Source organism: Triticum aestivum, chromosome 5B (assembly GCF_018294505.1).
Source record: "Triticum aestivum cultivar Chinese Spring chromosome 5B, IWGSC CS RefSeq v2.1, whole genome shotgun sequence".
Lineage (NCBI taxonomy): Eukaryota > Viridiplantae > Streptophyta > Magnoliopsida > Poales > Poaceae > Triticum > Triticum aestivum.
Window position 1 is genome coordinate 425,255,458 of NC_057807.1, and position 17,295 is coordinate 425,272,752.

The window sequence follows — 17,295 nt, forward strand, 5'->3', positions numbered from 1 at the left end:
GAAAAACATCTGGGGGCAGATAAATAAGTGGATAAAAAAATCATCTTTTAAGTCACTGACCGAATATTCCCTTAAGAACGCTAGCTTTCGGCTTCACCCAGTCCGAGGTACACATCCGGCTGACCCGGCAGTAACAATCGCAGAGGTGCTCCCTTTACCTCCTAGCCGAACAATCGGGAACGTAGGGGTAAGCACAGGAGCCAGGCAACCCAGCTTGGCCAAAACTTAAGTCATATCGATGCATATAATGGTGAATAAAAGGTACATGTGGAGGCTTGACACATGTGTTGGGCATGAAGCCCTTATAATTAAGCTTCTGGTAAAGAAGCCCCCAGGTATAATGAGTGCGGATAGCACATCAATTGCGCGCGAACGATGCGCAAGTAGGCCTTTTAAGGCTTTGATGAATAGGTTTGAGAAGAAAAAGATAAACAAAAGGCAACTGAAGTAAAAAAAATTTGGACGGTGGGAAAGGGACGAACTCTTAGTCCGGCGCTAGGCATAGAATCTTCGGAGTTGGGCTGCGTTCCATGGGTTCGGCTCGAGTCGGTTATCCGACGTATTTTGTAGACGGTACGCTCCGCTGGTCAAGACTTTATCGATGATGAAGGGGCCTTCCCATTTGGGCTTGAGCTTGTCCTTTTTCTTGTCCGGCAGGCGTAGAACCAGTTCGCCAACGTTGTAAGTCTTGGCCCGTACTTCTCTGCTTTGGTATCTTCGAGCCTGCTGCTGATAGAATGCAGAACAAGCCTTGGCGACATCGCGTTCTTCCTCCAATGCGTCCAAGCTGTCATGCCGATCCAACTCGGCTTCTCTTTCTTCGTACATGCGCACTCGAGGTGAGTCATGAATTATGTCGCAGGGCAAAACTGCTTCTGCGCCGTATACCATAAAAAATGGTGTGAATCCGGTAGTACGGTTAGGCGTTGTCCGCAGCCCCCAGAGTACGAAGTCGAGCTCCTCTACCCAGTGCATGTCAGATTTCGTAAGGGACCGCACTAGTCTGGGTTTGATGTCGCTCATTATTAGACCATTTGCTCGTTCCACTTGACTGTTGGTTTGAGGATGATAGACTGAAGTGTAATCGAGCTTGATGCCCATATTTTTGCACCATGATTTAACCTCATCGGCCGTGAAGTTCGTGCCGTTATCGGTCATGATGCTGTGGGGGACACCATAATGGTGTACTACCCCGGATATAAAGTCTATCACTGGTCCGGACTCTGCCGTTTTAACTGGCTTGGCCTCTATCCATTTGGTGAATTTATCCACCATGACCAATAGGTACCTTTGCTTGTGGGTTCCCCCTTTAAGTAGTCCAACCATGTCAAGCCCCCAGACTGCGAACGGCCAGGTAATGGGTATAGTTTTGAGGGCGGTGGGTGGCATGTGGCTCTGATTAGCAAAGAGCTGACAACCGACGCATCTTTGGACTAAGTCCTGAGCATCTTCCCGGGCCGTCGGCCAATAAAATCCTGTACGAAATGCCTTTCCTACTAGGGCCCGGGCTGCGGCGTGGTGTCCGCCTAGTCCGGCGTGAATTTCAGCCAGAAGGTCTCTCCCTTCCTCTTCGGAGATACACCTTTGAAGGACTCCGGTTGTGCTTTTCTTATAGAGTTCTCCCTCATGGACCTTGTAGGCTTTAGATCGCTGGACTACGCAGCGGGCCTCATTATGGTCTTCGGGGAGTTCCTACCTAAGCAAGTAGGCTAGGAACGGCTCTGTCCATGGGGCGATTACTGCCATTATGTCGTGAGCTGAGGGTGTTGTTTCGTCGGCTGGATCGCCGGTTATGTCAGATTGCTCTACGGCTGCCTCCGGTTTGTTATTTCCGGACTCCTCTTCCCATAGTACGGATGGCTTGAACAGCCGTTCCAGGAAGATATTCGGAGGGACAGCGTCATGTTTTGCGCCGATGCGTGCCAATACGTCGGCCGCTTGGTTATTATCTCTGGCTACGTGGTGGAATTCAAGTCCTTTGAACCGAGCTGGCATTTTAAGGACGGCGTTGCGATAGGCTGCCATTTTTGGATCCTTGGTATCCGGACTGCCAGCGTTTTTGCTGAGGTTGTTGCTGCGAGCTAGCCAGCTATCCTCTCCCGCGCAGAAGCTGGTCATGAGTGATGTGAAGGCTGACATGGATTTCGGCTTTTCCTGTCCTAGGTGTCGGGCCAGCCACTCGTCGCGGATGTTATGTTTGAAGGCAGCGAGGGCCTCTGCATCCAGACAGTCGACGATTTGATTTTTCTTTGTTAAGAACCGTGTCTAGAATTACCTGGCCGATTCGTCTGGCTGCTGGATTATGTGGCTTAGGTCATCTGCGTCCGGTGGTCGCACATACGTGCCCTGGAAGTTGTCGAGGAATGCGGCTTCCAGGTCTTCCCAGCATCCAATTGACTCTGCGGGCAGGCTGTTAAGCCAATGCCGAGCTGGTCCTTTAAGCTTGAGTGGGAGATATTTGATGGCGTGAAGATCGTCGCCGCGGGCCATATGTATATGGAGGAGATAATCCTCAATCCAAACCGCGGGGTCTGTTGTGCCATCGTAGGATTCGATATTAACGGGTTTAAACCCTTTAGGGATTTGATGATCCATTACTTCGTCAGTGAAGCATAGTGGGTGCGCGGCGCCTCTGTATTGAGCAATATCGCGACGTAGCTCGAGAGAGCGTTGTCTGCTGTGTTCGGCCCGGCCGAAGTAGTTGTATCCGGCGCGACGGTATTCGTTGTGGGTCTTGGGGCGCCCACGTGATCCATAGATAGATCTGGATTGTCTTGCCTTGTCCTCCAATATATCCCACAAGTCCAGCGCGTTCCCCCGTGGCTTCATGCTTTTTGAGCGATGTCGGGGTACGGTTTTGGTGGAGGGCTTGCATGCCTCTCTATCGCGGCCACGAGGTGGTCGGTCTGCCGTATTGTGCGCTGGTGATACAGGTTTGTACGCTTCCTCCTCTAGTTGGGGGAGCAACTTGCATTTTGGGTAACTTTTGGAGGGGCGTTCGAGTTCATACTCTTCGGCCGCGAGGACCTCGGTCCATCTGTCGGCCCGTAGGTCTTGATCAGCATGAAGTTGTTGCTGCTTTTTCTTTAGTCTGTTTGCCGTGGCCATTAGCCTGCGTCTGAAACGCTCTTGTTCGACGGGATCCTCAGGCACGACGAATTCATCGTCGTCGAGGCTTGCCTCGTCTCCGGAGGGAGGTAAGTAATTATCGTCCTCGACCTCTTCGTCTGCCGCCCTCTCGTGAGGGCTTGCTTCTACCTCCTCCTACACTGGGTCGTGCTGGAGGGGGTTGTCTTCGGCACTTTCTGGGGTGTTATTATCTCCTGTGCCGGAATCTCTATTCTTGCTGCGGCGGGATTTAGAGCGGCGCCGCTGACTTCGGCGCTTGGGCTGTTTCTTTAAGGAATCGGCCTCCGTTGCTTCTTTGTCGTCCCCATCTTTTGGGGTGTCCACCATGTATATGTCGTATGACGAGGTGGTCTTCCAGTGTCTCGTAGGCACTGGTTCTTGATAGTCTCTGGCATCGTCGTCCATACCGTCGATGTCTTGGGAGTCGTAGTCGAGTACGTCGGTTAGATCATCGACGGTGGCTACGAAGTGGGTGGTGGGTGGGCTCTGAATTTCTTTGTTGTCCGCGTCCCAACCATCCTGGCCGTAGTTCGGCCAGGGCTCTCCGGATAGTGAGAGATGCTTCAGCAAATTTAAGATATCGCCGAAGGGTGAGTGCTGAAAGATGTCTGCAGCGATGAATTCCATGATCGGCGCCCAATCGGATTCGACTGGCAGGGGCGCAGGAGGTTCGGAGTCCGGCAGAGAGTCTGGCACCTCGGAGTCATGAGCTTTATGCGGGACAAGATAAGTGTTCGGCTCCATCGCCGTAGAAGTTTGCAGCTCCCGAGGCAGTGTCCAGCCATCCGTCCTCGATCTGAGCGATCGGCTCCGGACTATGGGTCAGAGCGGATTCATGTGCGGCCTCCAAGGTGCTGTCCTGCGGCAGAGTTAGGTCGTGCCCATCGTGACAGCGCGGCACGCTCGGCTGTGGCTCAGATCCATCGAAGATCAAGTCCCCGCGGATATCGGCCGTGAAGTTTAGGCTTCCAAACCTGACCTGACGGCCAGGGGCGTAGCTTTCGATCTGCTCCAGATGGCCAAGTGAGTTGGCCCGCAGTGCGAAGCCACCGAATACGAAGATCTGTCCGGGGAGAAAAGTCTCACCCAGGACTACGTCATTGTCGATTGAAGAGGCCATCAAGCCTATCGGTGACGACACAGAGGAACTCTCAATGAAAGCACCAATATCGGTGTCAAAACCGGCGGATCTCGGGTAGGGGTCCTGAACTGTGCGTCTAGGCGGATGGTAACAGGAGACAAGGGACACGATGTTTTACCCAGGTTCGGGCCCTCTTGATGGAGGTAAAACCCTACGTCCTGCTTGATTGATATTGATATTGTGGATGTTTACAAGAGTGGATCTACCACGAGATCAAGGAGGCTAAACCCTAGAAGCTAGCCTATGGTATGATTGTAATGGTTGTTGTTGTTCTACGGACTAGAGCCATCCTGTTTATATAGACATCGGAGAGGGCTAGGGTTACATAGAGTCGGTTACAATGGTAGGAGATCTACATATCCGTATCGCCAAGCTTGCCTTCCACGCCAAGGAAAGTCCCATCCGGACACGGGACGAAGTCTTCAATCTTGTATCTTCATAGTCTTGGAGTCCGGTCGATGATGATAGTCCGGCCGATGATAGTTCGGCCGATGATGGTAGTCCGGCTATGCGGACACCCCCTAATCTGGGACTCCCTCAGGGAGAAACATCATAAGATCCAACTACAATAGCAAAGCTCGGGATACATCAAGATCGTGCCATAGAGGAACATGAGAGAGATCACGAGAGAGAGAGATCAAACACATAGCTACTAGTACATACCCTCATCCCCGAGGGTGAACTACTCCCTCCTCGTCATGGATATTGCCGGGATGATGAAGATGGCCACCGGTGATGGGATCCCCCTCCGGCAGGGTGTTAGAACAGGGTCCCGATTGGTTTTTGGTCGCTACAGAGGCTTGCGGCAGCGGAACTCCCGATCTATCTTCTGTTCTAGAAGTTTTAGGTTACGTAGGTATATATGGGTGTAGGGGGTACGTCGGTGGAGCTACGGGGGCCCCATGAGGCAGGGGGCGCGCCCAGGGGGGCGCGCCCCCCACCCTCTTGAGCACCTCCCGTATCTTCTGACGTGGGGTCCAAGTCCATCAGGTGGGTTTCCTTCCAAAAATAACTTCTCCAGTTGATTTCGTTCCATTTTGACTCCATCTGATATTTCTTTTCCTCGAAACACTGAAATAGGCATAAAACAGCAAATCTGGTCTGGGCCTCCGGTTAATAGGTTAGTCCCACAAATAATATAAAAGTGGATAATAAAGCCCAATATTGCCTAAAATAGTAGATAAAGTAGCATGGAGCAATCAAAAATTATAGATACGTTGGAGACCTATCACCAGACTATATGATTTTGTAGGGATAGCTTTCTTTGGCCATATTATTTTGAGAAGACATGATTGCTTTATTGGTATGCTTGAAGTATTATTGTTTTTATGTCAATACTAAACTTTTGTTTTGAATCTTACGGGTCTAAACATTCACGCTACAATAAAGAGAATTACATTGATAATATGTTAGGTAGCATTCCACATCAAAAAATCTGTTTTTATCATTTACCTACTCGAGGACGAGCAGGAATTAAGCTTGGAGATGCTTGATACATCTCCAACGTATCTATAATTTTTTTATTGCTCCATGCTATTATAATATCTGTTTTGGATGTTTTATATGCATTATTATGCTATTTTATATTATTTTTGGGACTAACCTATTAACCTAGAACCTAGTGCCAGTTTCTGTTTTTTGCCTGTTTTAGAGTTTCGCAGTAAAGGAATACCAAACGGAGTCCAAACGGAATAAAACTTTCGTGATGATCTTTCTTGGACCAGAAGCAAACCATGAGACTTGGATATGAAGTCGGAGGAGCCATGAGGGGGCCACGAGGGTGGAGGGCGCGCCCAAGGGGGTAGGGTGTGCCCTCCTACCTCGTGGGCCCCTCGAGGGTCTCCTGACCTAATTCTTTCACCCATATAGAGTCTTATAACCCAAAACAATCAGGGGGAGCCACAAAAACACGTTTCCACCGCTGCAACCTTCTGTACCCATGAGATCCCATCTAGGGGCCTTTTCCGGTGTCCTGTCGAAGGGGGATTCGATCACGGAGGGCTTCTACATGAACACCATTGCCCTTCCGATGAAGCGTGAGTAGTTTACCACAGACCTACGGGTCCATAGCTAGTAGCTAGATGGCTTCTTCTCTCTCTTTGATTCTCAATACCATGTTCTCCAGAATGTTCTTGGAGATCTATTCAATATAATATTCTTCTGCAGTGTGTTTGCTGAGATCCGATGAATTGTGGATTTAAGATCAGATTATCTATGAATATTATTTGGTTCTTCTCTGAATTCATATATGCATGATTTGATATCTTTGCAAGTCTCTTCAAATTATCAGTTTAATTTGTCCTACTAGATTGGTTTTTCTTGGAATGGGAGAAGTGCTTAGATTTGGGTTCAATCTTGCGGTGTCCTTTCCCAGTGACAGTAGGGGCAGAAAGGCACGTATTGTATTGTTGCCATCGAGGATAAAAAGATGGGGTTTTCATCATATTGCTTGAGTTAATTCCTCTACATCATGTCATCTTACTTAATGCGTTACTCCATTCTTTATGAACTTAATACTCTAGATGCATGCTGGATAGCGGTCGATGTATGGAGTAATAGTAGTAGATGCAGAATCGTTTCAGTCTACTTGACACGGATGCAATGCCTATGTTCATGATCATTGCCTTATATATCGTCATAATTATGCGCTCTTCTATCAATTGCTCGGCAGTAATTTGTTCACCCATCGTATTATTTGCTATCTTGAGAGAAGCCACTAGTGAAACCTATGGCCCCTGGGTTTCTTTTCCATCATGCAAGTTCTCTTTTCCATCATATTAGTTTCCGATCTACTATTTTGCAATCTTTTACTTTCCATCTTTAAAACAAAAATACCAAAAATATTTACTTTACCATTTATGTATCTCTATCAGATCTCACTTTTGCAAGTAACCGTGAAGGGATTGACAACTCCTTTATCGCGTTGGGTGCAAGTTTGTTTGATTGTTTGTGAAGGTATTCGGTGACTTGTGCATTGTCACCTACTGGATTGATACCTTGGTTCTTGAACTGAGGGAAATACTTACTCTACTTTGCTGCATCACCCTTTCCTCTTCAAGGGAAAAACCAATGCAAGCTCAAGAGGTAGCAGTGCTCAAATATTATTTCCCAATGATATTTGGCTATCCTATGATGTTTGAGTAGATCCATTTTGTCCTATGGGTTAATCGTGATCTTTGTTAGTATGATTGTAAATTTTATTTATGGTATTGTCCTATGGTGCACTCCGTGTCAGCAAACGGAGGGGTCCTCGCTGTAGGGTGTTGCAATATGTTCATGATTCGCTTATTGTTGGTTGCGGGGGTGACAACAGCCTAAACACGGGTAAGTGGGTTGTTGCGTATGGGAGTAAAGAGGACTTGATACTTAATGTTATGGTTGGGTTTTACGGACTTAATGATCTTTAGTAGTTGCGGATGCTTGCTAGAGTTCCAATCATAAGTGCACATGATCCAAGTAGAGAAAGTATGTTAGCTCATGCCTCTCCCTCATATAGAATTGCAAGAATGATTACCGATACTTGTTATCAATTTCCTAGGGACAAGTGACTTTCTTGTTGACAAAAGCTATCTACTTTCATTATCTTGCATTTTATTCATAGTTTTATTCTCGCAAAGTACTTCTTGTTTAAGGTAAAGCAAATGTTAAGTGTGCGTAGAGTTGTATCGGTGGTCGATAGAACTTGAGGGAATATTTGTTCTACCTTTAGCTCCACGTTGGGTTCGACACTCTTATTTATCAAAAAAGGCTACAAACGATCCCCTATACTTGTGGGTTATCAAGACCTTTTTCTGGCGCTGTTGGCGAGGAGCAATATCGTGGGGTGAATGTTACCATGTGTACTTGTTTGCTTTATCACTAAGTAGTTTTTATTTTCTTTTCTAAGTTGTTCTCTATCTTTAGTTATGGATATCAAACACGAAACACCAAAAAACTTAATGGTACTTGCTATTAAAGGAGATGGGGAACCTCCTAAAACCCTCAATGCTCGTTATGTGAAAAATATTATGCACTACTTTGATAATCCTGAGAAAACTCATTCAACATGACTATGGGAGACACGTTGGATCAACGTGAATACTTTAGGGAATATCGCTTGACACAAAAAGGGAAACTGTTATGGGATCAAATTAATATGTTGCATTAGTATGCTTGGAATTTATGCCAGAGATATGATTTTACTTGTTGCTCTAGGATGAAGGCTCCACACCTTCCCTTTTCATGCAAATTTAATGATAATGAAACCTTGGATTCTTATGCTAATGATGGAAATCATTACTATGATGTGGAACGAATAGAAGAATTTTTTGCTTTTCAGGGTGCTTATGAAATTGAATCTTTGTTTGAAAAGTATGAAGCTTATGATGATTTTGTTTATAGGTCTGAAAATTTTGCTATACTTAAAAATTGCTTTGAAAATTATAAATACAATGCCAATATCGATGCGTTTATTGAGAAAGTCTCCGATGTCCAAGAAGAGACTAATATTTTGCAGGAGTGCATGGAAGAAGAGATTACTGCAACTGTAAGCTCATCGGATGAAAAAGATGATGAGGAGAGCGAAGAACGAAAGGAGGAAGAGCGGATTAGCTACCCGTGCCCACCTTCTAATGAGAGAAACTCTTCAACTCATACATTGTTTAATGTCCCTTCGTTCTTACTGAAGGCTGAATGCTATGATAATTGCTATGATCCTGTTGATTCGTTTGAAATATCCCTTTTTGATGAACTTGACACTTGCTATGCTTGTGGCCAAGATGCCAATACGAATTATGCTTATGGAGATGAACTTGCTATAGCTCCTTATGTTAAGAATGAAATTGTTGCAATTTCACCCACACATGATAGTCCTACTATCTTTTTGAAATCTCCCAACTACACTATATCGGAGAAGTTTCCTCTTATTAAGTATTATATTGATGGGTGATGTTTGCTTGAACTACGTCGATATTTCCCCAAAGAGGAAGGGGTGATGCAGCACAGTAATGGTAGGTATTTCTCTCAGTGATGAGATCAAGGTTATCGAACCAGTAGGAGAACCACTCAACACAACGTAAACAGCTCCTGCACACAAATAACAAATACTCGCAACCCGACATGTTAAAGGGTTGTCAATCCCTTTCGGGCATCGGCACCAGAAATTGGCACGGAGACGGGATAAAGTTGTAATAGATTGGATAAATAGATAGCGAATAAAATAAAGTGCAGCAAGCTATTTTTGTATTTTGGTTTAATAGATCTGAAAATAAAAGCAAATAAAAATAGACCACAAAGGCAAATATAATAAAGAAGAGACCTGGGGGGCGTAGGTTTCACTAGTGGCTTCTCTTGGGAAAAATAGCAAACGGTGGGAAAACAATTACTGTTGGGAAATTGATAGAACTTCAAATAATCATGACGATATCCAGGGACTGATCATTATATAAGCATCACATCCAAGATTAGTAGACAGACTCCTACCTGCATCTACTACTATTACTCCACACACCGACCGTTGTCCAGCATGCATCTAGTGTATTAACTTCATGGAAAAACGAAGTAATGCAATAAGAACGATGAAATTATGTTGACAAGATCTATTTATGTAGAAATAGACCCCATCTTGTTATCCTTAATAGCAATGACACATATGTGTCGTTTCCCCTTCTGTCACTGGGATCAAGCACCATAAGGTCGAACCCATCACAAAGCACCCCTTCCCGTTGCAAGATAAATAGATCAAGTTGGCCAAACAAAACCCAAATATCGGGGAAGAAATACAAGGCTATAATCAATCATGCATATAAGGGATCAAAGAAGACTCAAATAACTTTCATGGATAAAAACATAGATCTGGTCATAAACTCAAAGTTCATCGGATCCCAATAAACACACCACAAAAAGGCTTACATCATATGGATCTCCAAGAGACCATTATATTGATAATCGAGAGAGAGAGATAGAGAGAGAGAGAGGAAGCCATCTAGCTACGAACTGTGGACCTGTAGGTCTACAAAGAACTACTCACGCATTATAGGAGAGGCACCGATGGACATGATGAACCCCTCTGAGATGGTCTCTAGATTGGATCTGGTGTTTCTGGCACCTGCGGTGGCTGGAATTGATTTTCATCAAATCCTCTAGGGTTTCTGGAATATTGGGGTATTTATATAGAAAAGAGGCGGTGCAGGAGGCCAAGGAGGAGGGCACAACCCACCGAGGCGCGCCCTGGTGGGTTGTGCTTCCCTCGGAGCTCCCCTTAGGTGCTTTCCTGGCCCACTGGATGTCTTTTGTTCCAAAAAAATCCACAAAAAGTTTCGCTGCGTTTGGACTCCTTTTGGTATTGATTTCATGCGATGTAAAAAACAAGCAGAAAACAACAACTGGCATTGGGCACTATGTCAATAGGTTAGTACCAAAAAATGATATAAAATAATTATAAGATGATAAACATCCAAGAATGATAATATAACAGCATGGAACCATAAAAAATTATAGATATGTTGGAGACGTATCAGCATCCCCAAGCTTAATTCATGCTCGTCCTTGAGTAGGTAAATGATAAAAACAGAATTTTTGATGTGAAATGATGCCTAACATGTTCATCTCATATTCTTTTCTTTGTAGCATGGACATTTGGACTTTTATATGGTTCAAAGCAATAGTCTAGTTTTGACATCTAGACTTTAATACTCAAGCATATCAACAAGAAACCATGTCTTTCAAAATATCAATGCTAAATCAAGTTATCCCTAGCCCATTATGCTCAATCATTGATCCATTGCTGATGGCGCTCCCACCCACCCACCAACCCTCCAGCAACTCCTCCCGGCGATCTCTCTTCTCCTCCGGTAACATCTAGATCTTCTCCGAGCATTGGATTTGTATTTCTCCCCTCTCTCTTGGGATCCCATCTTCCATGGGTTCTGATGGTGGTGCCACTTTGGATCTAGATTTCTCTCATGGAGTGGCTTTTGCTGATGAGGTTTTTAGATCTTCTGGTATTTTGATCCACCCTTTGGAGGCATCACGCCCTTTCATCCTGGTGGTCTCTTTCAGTCGGCATGATTTCCAGCTTGATGAAGATTCTGTGGCTGCGGTGCTTGAGGCAGCTTTAGGGGGTTCTGCAATTGACCTCATGGTGACCTATATCAAGAATAAGGTTTTCTCCTTTGTTGTCTCATGCAAGGAGGTCGGTTTTCATGTTGTTGATTCACGTTCTTATGCTTGCACTCAATTCAAATGTTATTTTCATCTCTGGGGCAATGGTGGGCCAAATTGGTGGCATGAGTTTTTGATCTGGAAAAAGGAGTGTGATGCTGAGTCGATCCTTGTTAGCCCTACTAAGCGACGTGCTACCCTTGGTATGTTGGCTATCCATAAGCCTCATGTGCAGTCTGCTATCAGATCTGGTAATTCTACTTGCAAAAAGCTTTCATTTGCCATGTTCTAGAATTATGATGCGTGTAAGGGTTATCGTTATCTGGCTACTCAGAATTGTCTCAAATTAATATGCATGTCTGGTTATGATCTCCCCCCTAAGGAACGTGTTGTCATTCACCCCCCCTCCCCCTCCCACCGCCGGTGGAGCTTCAGTGGAGGGTGGCCTCGCCGTCGATCACTTTTGGCACGGTCGTTCCTATTCGATCGTTTTCTCCAGAACCCCTGACTCCATCTCCGGCGCGATCTTCGGGCGAGTTAGCTGTTGATTCAAATCCTGCCATGTTGGGCTGCCCTGCTGATTCAAAAGCACGTTTCTGTGAATTACTAAAATTATTTTCGTGCATGCAAAGTTTCTGTTTTTCAGCATAATCAAATTAACTATCACCATAGGCTATCCTATAGGTTCTACTTGGCACAAACACTAATTAAAACATGAAAACACATCTAAACAGAAGGTAGATGAAATATTTATTACTAAACAGAAGCAAAAACAAAAACATAAAATAAAATTGGGTTGCCTCCCAACTAGCGCTATTGTTTAACGCCTCAGGCTAGGCATAAAAGCGAGAATAGATCTAAGTAGTGCCATCTTTGGCATTCATCTTTTTAACGGAGTTATGCTCAGGTCCGGGAGGCTCCTTGCGTTTCCCTTCATGCTCGGAGATCTTTTGACCTAAAGCATCCAACCGCTTGTTGCAAAGTGTAGTCAGATTATTCATGCGTTTGATATTCCCGCCAATATTTTTAAGAGGTTCAACAATTTTTTGCAATTCACACAATTTCTCTAGAATTTGGGTTCCTTCATGAGTAAAAGGTGATCCTTTTTGTAGGGGAAGTACACCTACTATCCCCTTTATAATTTCATAAGAAAAACTAGGATCAATTTCAATAAAACTCCATTTGGCGGCAAAATCAAGGAGTTGTCTATGGGATAAGATTAACCCAACGTAAAAATTGCGGAAGTAAAATCTTGAAACCACCTTCTATATTGCAACTATGATAAGATTCTAACATCCTAAACCAAGCATCTTTTAAATTTTCTCCTTGTCTTTGTTTGAAGTGAAGGACTTCAAAGTCGGGAGACGAAGGGATAAAGACCGAGCTAGCCATGACAACGAGCACACAAAAGGCAAGCGAACGAGAGAGAAGATTGGGAAAGAGAGGGCAAATAAAACAGCAAGGGTGAAGTGAGGGAGAGGAAAATGAGAGGCAAATGGCAAATAATGTAATGCGAGGCAGACGAGTTTGTGATGGGTACTTCGTATGTCTTGACTTGAGCGAAGACCTCCCCGGCAACGGCGCCAGAAATCCCTCTTGCTACGTCTTGAGCTTGCGTTGGTTTTCCTTGAAGAGGAAAGGGTGATGCAGCAATAGTAGCGTAAGTATTTCCCTCAGTTTTTGAGAACCAAGGTATCAATCTAGTAGGAGGCTCCTCAAAAGTCCCACGCACCTACAGAAAAAAAACAAGAACTAGCAACCAACGCAATAAAGGGGTTGTCAATCCCTTCATTGGCACTTGTGAAAGTGAGATCTGATAGAGATAATATGATAAGATAAATATTTTTGGTATTTTTAGGATATAGATTGGAAAAGTAAAATGCAAATAGAAGTAGATTGAAAGCATATATGATAAAAGATAGAACCTGGGGCCATAGGTTTCACTAGTGGCTTCTCTCAAGATAGCATAAGTATTACGGTGGGTGAACAAATTACTGTCAAGCAATTGATAGAAAAGCGTATAATTATGAGATTATCTAGGTATGATTATGTATATAGGCATCATGTCCGCGACAAGTAGACCGACTCCTGCCTGCATCTACTACTACTACTCCACACATCGACCGCTATCCAGCATGCATCTAGAGTATTAAGTTCATAAAGAATAGAGTAACGCATTAAGAAAGATGACATGATGTAGAGGGATAAACTCATGCAATATGATATAAACCCCATCTTTTTATCCTTGATAGCAACAATACATTACGTGCCTTGCTGCCCCTGCTGTCACTGGGAAAGGACACCGCAAGATTGAACCCAAAGCTAAGAACTTCTCCCATTGCAAGAACGATCAATCTAGGAGGCCAAACCAAACTGATAATTCGAAGAGACTTGCAAAGATAACTTAATGACACATAAAAGAATTCAAAGGAGATTCAAATATTTCTCATAGATAAACTTAATCATAAACCCACAATTCATCGGATCTCGACAAACACCCCGCAAAAAGAGTTACATCGAATAGATCTCCAAGAAGATTGAGGAGAACTTTGTATTGAGATTCAAAGAGAGAGAAGAAGTCATCTAGCTAATAACTATGGACCCGAAGGTCTGTGGTAAACTACTTAAAACTCATCGGAAGGGCCTTGGAGATGATGTAGAGGCCCTCCATGGTCCATTCCCCCTCCGGCGGAGCGCCGCCAAAGGCTCCAAGATGGGATCTCGTGGATGCAGGAGGTTACGACGGTGGAGTTAGGTTTTCTTGGTGCTCCTCGATGGTTTCAAGGTATGTGGGTATATAACGGAGGAAGAAGTACGTCGGTGGACGCTCGAGGGGCCCACAAGGATGGGGGGCGCGCCGGGCACCCTCGTGGCCGCCTCCTCTGTTGCTTGACGTCCACTCCAAGTCCCCTGGATCTTGTTTGTTCTAAAAAGATCGCTCTCGAAGGTTTCATTCCGTTTGGACTCCGTTTGATATTCCTTTTCTTCGAAACACTGGAATAGGCAAAAAAACAGTAATTCGGGGTAGGCCTCCGGTTAGTAGGTTGGTCCCAAAAATGATATAAAAGTGTAAAGTAAAGCCCATAAACATCCAAAACGGGTAATATAATAGCATGGAACAATCAAAAATTATAGATACGTTGGAGACGTATCAAGCATCCCCAAGCTTAATTCATGCTCGTCCTCGAGTAGGTAAATGATAAAAACAGAATTTTTGATGTGGAATGCTACCTAGCATAATTCTCAATGTAATTTTCTTTATTGTGGCATGAATGTTCAGATCCAAATGATTCAAGATAAAAGCTTATAAAACCTAAAAATAGTAATACTTGAAAAGCATACTAACAAATAATCATGTCTTATCAAAATAGCATAGCCAAAGAAAGCTTATCCCTACAAAATCATATAGTTAGGCCATACTTCATTTTCATTACACAAAATACTCCCATCATGCACAACCCCGGTTTCAGCCAAGCAATTGGTTCGTACTTTTTAACACGCTTCAGCTTTTTCAACTCTTACGCAATACATGAGCGCAAGCCATGGACATAGCACTATATGTGGTATATGGTGGTGGCTGTGAGGACAAAAAAGGGAGAAGATAATCTCACATCAACTAGGCGTATCAATGGGCTATGGAGATGCCCATCAATAGATATCAATGTGAGTGAGTAGGGATTGCCATGCAACTGATGCACTAGCGCTATAAATGTATGAAAGCTCAAAAAAAGAAACTAAGTAGGTGTGCATCCAACTTGCTTTCTCACGAAGACCTAGGGCATTTTGAGGAAGTCCATCATTGGAATATGCAAGCCAAGTTCTATAATGAAAAATTCCCACTAGTATATGAATGTGACAACATAGGAGACTCTCTATCATGAAGATCATGGTGCTATTTTGAAGCACAAGTGTGGAAAAGAGATAGTAGCATTGTCCCTTCTCTCTTTTCTCTCATTTTTTTATTTGGTGGGCTTCTTTGGCCTCTTTTTTTATGGGCTTCTTTGGCCTCTTTTATTTTTATAAAGTCTGAAGTCTCATCCCGACTTGTGGGGGAATCATCGTCTTCATCATACTTTCCTCACTTGGGACAATGCTCTAATAATGCAGATCATCACACTTTTATTGATTTACAACTCAAGAATTACAACTCAATACTTAGAGCAAAATATGACTCTATATGAATGCCTCCGGCGGTGTACCGGGATATGCAATGAATCAAGAGTGACATGTATGAGAAATTATGAAGGTGGCCTTGCCACCAATACGATGTCAACTACATTATCATGCAAAGAGCAATATGACAATTACGGAGCGTGTCATAACAAACGGAATGGTGGAAAGTTGCATGGCAATATATCTCGGAATGGCTATGGAAATGCCATAATAGGTAGGTATGGTGGCTGTTTTGAGGAAGGTAAATAATGGGTGCATTATACCGGAGAAAGTTGCACGACACAAGAGAGGCTAGCAAAGTGGAAGGGTGAGTGTACGTATATCCATGGACTCACATTAGTCATAAAGAACTCATATACTTATTGCAAAAGTCTACTTGCCCTCGAAGCAAAGTACTACTACGCATGCTCCTAGGGGAAGGGTTGGTATTACTTAACCATCGCGTGATCCCGACCTCCACTCATAAGGAAGACAATTAAAAGAGCACCCCATGCAACAAATTTGTCACACAACTTTTACCATACGTGCATGCTACGGGACTTGCCAACTTCAACATAAGTATTTCTGAATTTCATAATTACCCAACTAGCATGACTCTAACATTACCACCTTTATATCTCAAAATGATTATCAAGCATCAAATTGATCATAATGTTTAATGCACTTTCTATGATAGTTTTTATTATACCCAACTTAGATGCTCATCATTCTAGGACCAAATTCATAACCATAACAAATACCATGCTGTTCTAAAATACTCTCGAAATAATATAAGTGAACCATGAGAGACCAACTATTTCTTCAAAATTAAGCCACCGCCGTGCTCTAAAAGATATAAGTGAAGTACTAGAGCAAAAATTATCTAGCTCAAAAGATATAAGTGAAGCACATAGAGTGTTCTAATAAATTCTAATCAAGTGGGATTCTCCCAAAAGGTGTGTACCGCAAGGATGATTGTGGTAATCTAAAAAGAAAAGACTAATATCATACAAGACGCTCCAATCAAAACACATATCATGTGGCGAATAAAAATATAGCTCCAAGTAAAGTTACCGATGAACGAAGACGAAAGAGGGGATGCCTTCCGAGGCATCCCCAAGCTTAGGCTTTTGGTTATACTTGAATATCTTGGGGTGCCATGGGCATCCCCAAGCTTAGGCTCTTGCCACTACTTATTCCATAGTCCATCAAATTTTTACCTAAAACTTGAAAACTTCACAACACAAAACTCAACAGGAAATCTCATAAGCTCAGTTAGTGCAAGAAAGAAAAACCACCACATAAGGTAATTTAATGAGCTCATTCTTTATTTATATTGGTGTTAAACCTACTGTATCCCAACTTCTCTATGGTTCATACCCTACATACTAGCCATAGATGCATCAAAGTAAGCAAACAACACACGAAAAACAGAATCTGTCAAAAACAGAACAGTCTGTAGAAATCTGTAACTCTCGAATACTTCTCAAACTCTAAAAATCCTACCAAAATAGTAAGTCCTGGTAAATTTGTCTATTGATCTATAGCAAAAATAATCAATGAAAAATCACATTTCTGTGAATTGCTAAAATTATTTTCGTGCGTGCAAAGTTTTTTTTTTCAGCAGAATCAAATTAACTATCACCATAGGTTATCCTATAGGTTCTAATTGGCACAAAAACTAATTAAAACATGAAAACACATCTAAAAATAAGGTAGATGGAATATTTATT